The sequence below is a fragment of the Gavialis gangeticus genome, unplaced genomic scaffold (genome assembly GCF_001723915.1).
Source record: "Gavialis gangeticus isolate Ggan-Ray unplaced genomic scaffold, GavGan_comp1, whole genome shotgun sequence".
Classification (NCBI taxonomy): domain Eukaryota; kingdom Metazoa; phylum Chordata; order Crocodylia; family Gavialidae; genus Gavialis; species Gavialis gangeticus.
The window spans coordinates 80,394,325-80,400,622 of record NW_017729032.1 but is presented as its reverse complement, the minus strand read 5'-3'; positions in this window follow the sequence as shown (position 1 = coordinate 80,400,622).

Here is a 6,298-nt window from a genome sequence, read left to right as displayed (position 1 = left end):
GACAGAGTGCACTTCACACCCACATCCAAGTCACTGATGAAGATATTGAAGAGTACAGATCCAAGGGCTGAACCCTGAGGGAACCCACTACCCACATCCTTCCAAGTCAATACTGCCCCATCTACTACCACTCTCTGGGTGCAACTGCTAAGCCAATTTGCCACCCACTGCGAGACTCCCTGGTCATCATTCTGGGAGTGCAACCAGAGACTAGGACTGATGCCAGTGGGCCAACGTTTTTGTAACTTATCACCCATTCCCTGGACTGAAGGAGAAAGAGTACCCTGAAGAAGGGAAAATCTCCTGGGAAAGTGGAGAATCTGTACAGTTCTCATTGTAAGCAGAGGACCTGAGAGCCTGTCAGCTGGGTTGTCTGTGCATGTACTAGTGTAACTTGCAACATTGTTTGCAGCTCTCAAGACTGAGGGTCTGCATTTTATTCTGTTCTGTTCTCTCTCTCTCTCACTGTTTCCTTACTTACCATTGTAAATAATCTTGTAATTATTGTAAGTATTGTTGTCTGTTACCATTAATATAGTCCTGTATTTTCCAGTTTAATTTAGAACAGTGGTGACACATAGCGGGTGTAAACCCTGAGAGTGCCGGTGCACTCCCTGTCAGGCCACACTCCCTGCTCAGGCGACAGGCAGGGAGGGCAGGGGGGGAGCGCCAGTGCCCCCCCCACACCCACCCTGTGAGCACTGGCCAGGGACTGCAAGCATTGGATGTAGGCCGCAGCTGCTTCTAGAAGCCCCATGGCCACTTCCAGGATCTCTGCAGCCGCTTTTGGGAGCAGGCAAATACCCTGCTTAGAGTCACTCGCCAACTTAAAAATCCTTTCCCTGGGCTGGGTTCTGAGAAAAGTAATGTCTTCATTTGCTTAAATAAGAGTCCAGAGTTTAACACTACATAACAATTATTACAATAAAATCATTAATTAATAATTTTCCATCAATATTAAGATTTACACCCTGCAGTTCAACAATTGAATTCTTTATTTGACCTTCTTAGCAAATCTGTCTTCCTAGCCATGTCAACAGGCTTTAAACAAAGGGAGGTCTAGGCTTCTACCTTCACCTCCCTAGTTACCTTCAAGGCTTACAGCCCAGCAATCTTTGGATTTCTTTAGGATTCAGAGCTCCTTCCAACAAATTTAGTGGTTACAATTTATTAAACTGTTGAACTCGACTAGATTTTCACAGAAAGATGGGGACGGCAATTTATCTACCATATCTCATCACATATCTTTTATGGATGTATATTTCTCAAGCACTGTTAGGGAAAATGAGGATTTGTGAATGTAACCATATTCTTCAGGGCATCTGAACTTCAGCATATTTCCATGTTATTAAATCACTATTTGGCCTTCATCCTCAAAATCAGTGTCATATAAGCAAGGAGGGATGGGAAGACCAGAAGGGCCTTTTTTTATGTCTTGCTCAGAGGGAAGGTGACTAGGAATCAGAACTACCAAGCATAAGTTTCTTGTAAGTTCTAAAAATAAAGAAAAGTTCAGGAGTGAACAGAAAACTCATGTTTTATTCAAGCCAGTTTGTTCATCCTTCAGTGAGAAGTTACAGACGTGGTTTTACATTCGTTATGAGCTCTTGTCATCAAAAATTAAACAAAACAGCTCAGCTGGTGCTGGTCTGCAGAAGATCCAAAATCTCTCAGTTCCACATTTGCAAAACTTTAACTAATTTGGACCCTGAGAAAGAAAATCAATTAAAGTGGAAAACAGCTCTTCCTAAGAGCTGCCTGTAGAATAAAGTGATGAGGCACAGCAGATGAGTTATTTAAAAGCTTCTAAGACATATAAATATAAGTCTTCATGACCCTCACTTAGAATTCTTCAGTTTTATTGTCTATATGTATTACTCTTAGGTACAAATCTTATTTCTCTGTACAATGCCAGGGCAAAAAATAGAACTTTTATGTGTGTAAACATATAAATTTCAGCTCAGGACCTTTTGCTTTGAAACTTACTATACTTAGAAACTGACATGGTTAAAATGTTATGAAATCTTCATTCGTATATACAGTGCAAAAATATATAGGGCACTAATTTGCTCACATTTATATACTACATATGGAAGATTTTCTTGTGAGGTAAGTGAATTTAATCCTGCTGTCCTTAAAATTAATGAGTGTGTTACAATTGACTTCAGTGGGAGTAAGAACAGTTCCTAACAGTTAAGCAAATTGGCTGTTTTTTAATGCCAGGAAAATACAGATAAAAGACATAAAAGACTAGTATGTGCTGGAGTCAATACATTTGATCGTCTAAAGTCTCCAGAAAAGGTCTTCACCTAAAATTCGGCTTCTATATTCTTCACATGTCCGGAAAGCCAAATCAAATGTTTATCCAAATAAGAAATAGGATATTTTAGATGCTGAGTAGCACATGGAGGTAGAACTGGAGAAAGAGGGTCATATCCCAAAGGGAGGTAGTATATCATGACTGTAATGCGTATAACAGCAGGTGGGACTAGGGGGCAGTTTGCAAAGCCTGCAGAGCTAAGTCAGAAGACTGATAATTTGAACTACAACCCCCAGTGACACCCAGGAGGTAAAGAGCAGGAGAAAAAGGAAGAGAAAGCAAGCAAGGGAGGAAGCTTGAGGCTGAAATAAAGAGAATGAAGAGCAGTGTGCCCATGGAACCTGGCCAGCTGTACACAAGAGGAGTGCACCAGGGAGCTGGAGATCCCACTGGCTTGGTCAGCCAGGACTATGTGGACAGAAGGACCTGGACTTAGATTTAGGGGCAACTGCAAGTTACTGTTTGAGCACTCTGGGACTAAAGGCTTGGTTGAGGACAATTCTGGATGTGTAAGGGGAAATTAGGATGCTGAATATGTGTTACCACAGTGTTGATTTTTCACCAGTTCCCTTCCTTACGCCTGTTGGCTTGTGACCCTAACTTTTGTATTGTTTCTGCCAGGTTGACTCTTATGTTAGTTTCTGGGGCTGTCAGGTTGGCACACTAGTTTGGCGTTTTCTCAAAAGTCCAAGTGGTGCAAAGGTCCTACTAAAATAAAATAGGCCTCTTACTACATTGTTTTCATGCATAGTAAAGATCCTTTTCCTACAAAGTTGCTTCTTTGGTGTATCATTTTTTCCAATGAACCTTAAGTCATTATCAAAGGAATCCAACTATCACTGGTTTTAGGGTCCCATACAATATACACTGCTGCACTTTAAAACTTTCAAAGTTGTAAAATAAGGGTTTTCGAAATTTGGAGGAGCTGTTATCAAAATTCATGAAATGTTGTTTTGTCATATGATAAGGTATTGTTAATTTTTCTGATATTGTACCAGAATCCAATGATACTAAACACAAACATGGCACTGACTATGAGTTCAAAAAAGCAACAGCTAAAAGTAATTAGACAACTGTACTTTGGACAGCAAAATTCCTTAGCCACACGTCTCTGGTCCATGTTTTCTTCTTTACAGAAAGGAAGCAAGTGGAGCCTAAATTCTAACTTCCCCAGTGAGGCCCTGTCTCTTAGGGTATGTTCAAAAGACGCTTTATTCACATTGATAATACTGACTTCCATGAACGCCGCATGCTCCTGGAGGCTGGTGGAGGCACGGCAAACTCCGGCAGTGCTGTCAGCGGTGGGAGCATGGCGGCGGTAAGTGGGGAGGTCCCTCAGGTAGCTGTGGTGCTGTCAGTGGTGGGGGAGGGGTGGCAAGTGCTGGCCAGTGGTCAGTGACCACCTGTAGATGCCACCAACAGCAGCCAGCAGTGATTGTGGACCTCCCGCCGACGCCACCAGCATCTAAAAGTTAGGCAAGTTAACTGAGAGGGAGAGAACATGGGTTCTGGTCGATGTTCCCAGAGTTATTTTTGTTTCTTAACCAGTGTCTTTCTAATGTGAAACATGTACAGATTCTGGGAGAAGGAACTAGAATATAAGACATCATCACAGGGCTACAGTGTTAGTGTCCCTCTGACTACAGTTTCTTCAGGCCCAGTAATTCCTTTCTAGCGAGTGACTCAGCTGCAATGGCAGGGGTGGAGAGTGCCCCACCTATCTTAAACTTCATAGTTTAGGCCTTCTCCCAGGAAGTGATATCTGTAGTTTGATTCCCCATCAGGCTGAGGAAGGCTTAGAAGCCAAGATCTCCAATTTTCTGGGTAAGGTGACTACTATATACATTTCTTATATATTCCTTAGGCCCTGACATACATTACAGTTAAGACATGATTAACAGGTCAATTGAATCTTAAATACTAACCCAGCCACATGTTCAACTCAAGGCATGAGGATACAGTACATGAGCCACAAAGTTATTCCACATATAATGGAATATATATAAATGTGGAATAACTGTGTGGTTTGTTTGTATTACACCTTGAATCAAATTAGTGGCCAGACCTGTCAAAACCCTGGGTGCCACAGCACATGGAGTTTATATGGCTCTCTATGCATGGAATCCAGCATTGGGCTTGTGGCCATTGAGTCAGTTCTCTATCCACCTTATAGTAGATTTGCCCAGACCAAAGTAGATTTTTCCATAGGATAATTGGTTGGTCTATAAGGTGCAAATATATCCTGTCTTCTACTTGACAACAGACTAACATGACTAACTACATCTCTTTTTCCTTCTAGGGGTTAGTGTCTATATGCCTTGCAATGACTTAATGGAAGCACTGCAATGCCTTAATGGAGGCGTCTTGGTAACCAATCTGGATCTGGCCTATAGGCACTATTTTAACATTTTAAATATACCAAGGTAAAATCTCACTTCAGGCCAAATATAAAATAGATGCAGTAAATAAATCTTCACCCATGTCTTGTAATTTTTTCATCTTTTTTTCTTTTTAATATTAGCAACATTTGCAAAAAAACAGGATCTTTTGATTTTTGAGAGTTTATTCTGCTTGGTACCCATTTGAATTCATAATCTTCTGTGTATAAAATCAGAAGCCTTTCTGCAACAGCCAAGTGCAATATCACAAACAGAATATTTTTATTTCAAGTCAGAATAAATATCAGGCATATATGAACTCTGACAAACAATGCAGCTCTCTCTAAAAGTCTGAAAAATGCACATTAGACAGACACAATTCTTTGGGCAACAAGCAAGGAGGTGGGCACATCCCACAGGAAGGAGGAACAGGGGTCAGACAGGCACACCCCACACCACCCCCAACCCGCTCCACCCCCTGCACCAAAAAGCAGCACAGTAGAAGTATCTTTTGCATTTAAGTTTTACTTAGCCCCTCCCCACCCCCAATAATATTTTCTCCCACTGCCTGTGGGGGTTACAGCGGACAATAAAAGCTGAATTTGAGCTAAAAGTGTGCCCTTGTTGCAAAGCAGGCTAACAACATACTGGGCTGCATTAGTGGGAGTATTGCCAGCAGATCAGGGGAAGTGATTATTCCACTCTATTCAGCACTGGTGAGACCACATCTGGAATACTTTGCCCAGTTTGGATAGAAAGGATGTGGAGAGAGTCCAGCAGAGGAAAATGGTTATATGGCTGGGATGCATGACATATGAGAAGAGACTGAGTGAACTGGGCTTATTTAGTCTAGAGAAGACAAGAATGAGAGTGGATTTAATAGCAGCCTTCAACTACCTGAAGGATGGTTCCAGAAAGGATGGAGCTAGATTGTTCAGTGGTGGCAGATGACAGAACAAGGAACAATGGTCTCAAGTTTCAGCAAGGGAAGTTTAGGTTAGATATTAGGAAAAAATTTCTCATGAGGAGGGTAGTAATATACTGGAGAAGGTTATGCAGATAGGTTGTGGAATCTCCATTCTTACAGGTTTTTAAGAGCTGGCTAGACAAAGCCTTGGCTGGGATGATCTAGTTGGGCATGGTCCTGCTTTGAGGAGGGGGGTTGGACTAGGTGAGCTCCTAAGGTCCCTTCCGACCCTAATTTTCTATGATTCTATAATTCTAAATAAAAGGAAAGAAATCCTAGCCTATGTCCTACTCTCCCCTGCAGAAAGACCTGCAACTTCTGCAGATGGATCTGTGGCTCAAGGATTGGACTCTTAAGTCACCTCAAGACCCATCAGTGAATCAGGGTAGGCAGCATCCTTGAATCAAGGAATTGTCAATGACAATTATGATGATGAATCATGCCCAATCACTGACTGAACATAAACTGTATCATCATTGGGAATTCCTATGGCACTTCCATAGGATAATATCAAATGAAACAAGACTGAGAGCCTTAGCAAGGTTCCTACAATTGTATGCATGCAGTTTTCTACTAGCAGTTTTTGATCCCAAACAATTTCTAAAGCAAACTCTGATTACCAGGCAGACAGCT